Genomic DNA, 1,231 nt, shown 5'->3' with positions numbered 1-1,231 from the left:
TTCTTCTATGTATCAAGCTCTATGCTGTTTTAGATAATTTTTACTTAACCTTCAGGCATATAAGACTTGATTTTAATTACAAAATAGAATGCCAACGTTATCGACCTTGATCACAGAAAATTAGTAATAGAAGTTAGGGGAAAGAGAAGAGTTAAGGTAGAACACATTTCCTACTGGAAAAGATAGTGTTTAACATTACTGCACCAAAAAATGCTATGTTTTAAAAGTTATAGGTAATAAAACTAAAAATAGACTAATTAAAGTTGAGAGTTTATTGGATCAAATTTTTTAATCTTTCAAAGCAACATTCCATCATTCTTATTACAGTTGGTAAGCCAGGAAACAGTATAAACATGCTATTAGTATGTAGTTGATGACTAGGAAAAAAATAATTATAAACAAGTAAAAGCTGTTTATTAAAAGTGGGCCTGGGGCAGGGTGCTGGTGGCTCACTTCCATAATCCTAGCTACACAGGAGGCAGAGATCAGGAGGAATGAAGTTCAAAATCACCCTGAGGCAAATAGTTCATGAGACCCTACCTCTAAAAACCTAAAATAAAACAAAACTCCCAGAGCTGGTGGAGTAGCTCAGGTGGTAGAGTGCCTTCCTACCAAGCATGACATGCATGAGGCCCTGAGTTCAAGCCTCAGCTCCACCAAGAAAAAAAAAAAGGTGACCCTGGATCATGGTGTGTGTGTTTGTTTGTTTGTTTGTTTTTATACCTTTCTGATTAAATGATTATTTCTATGTATACATATTTCTTTTTATAATATGGACCATGCCCATACTATTCACCTCAGTAAGTCGACAGCTAGGTGTCCACCCCACCATGTGCATATGGACGTGGCTAAGCGAATGAAAGACTTCTTCCAAAGGCTGAACTACTGCTGCAAGGGATGTTGGGTAAACAGCACTAGCCTCTGTGGGCTGGAGTTCCCTTGTATGTATCTGAGTGTCTTTACACTCCTCCCCCATCCCAAGATTCAGTCTGGAGATGTGAGGAAAGCAGAGTGTCTGCCCGTCACTCTGATACCAGGCTTCATAGTTTGACCTTAATGGTAGATGGATTCCAATTAGGGAAAGCAACCTACTGAAGAGGGAGCAACAATGCCAACTGGTATTTGAAAAGTGTTATTTCCTGTGCATATATCCATGTACAGAAAATAGTCTGCAAAGATACTAGCCCCTTCCACAGCAGCAGGCACCTCTGGGGACAGGCATGCGGAAGGG

The 1,231-nt window shown here is 39.7% G+C and overlaps 1 non-coding gene across 1 annotated transcript; it reads left to right on the top strand.

Annotated features, from left to right (window-relative positions):
- Positions 1-577: 577 nt before the first annotated feature.
- Positions 578-659, top strand: Trnag-acc (transfer RNA glycine (anticodon ACC)). The gene is given in 2 exon segments: positions 578-614; positions 624-659. It is a non-coding gene; the product is annotated as a tRNA-Gly (tRNA).
- Positions 660-1,231: the final 572 nt, after the last annotated feature.

Source organism: Castor canadensis, chromosome 3 (genome assembly GCF_047511655.1).
Source record: "Castor canadensis chromosome 3, mCasCan1.hap1v2, whole genome shotgun sequence".
NCBI lineage: Eukaryota > Metazoa > Chordata > Mammalia > Rodentia > Castoridae > Castor > Castor canadensis.
The sequence above is the reverse complement of the archived record's forward strand: the minus strand, read 5'-3'. Positions and strand labels throughout refer to the sequence as shown.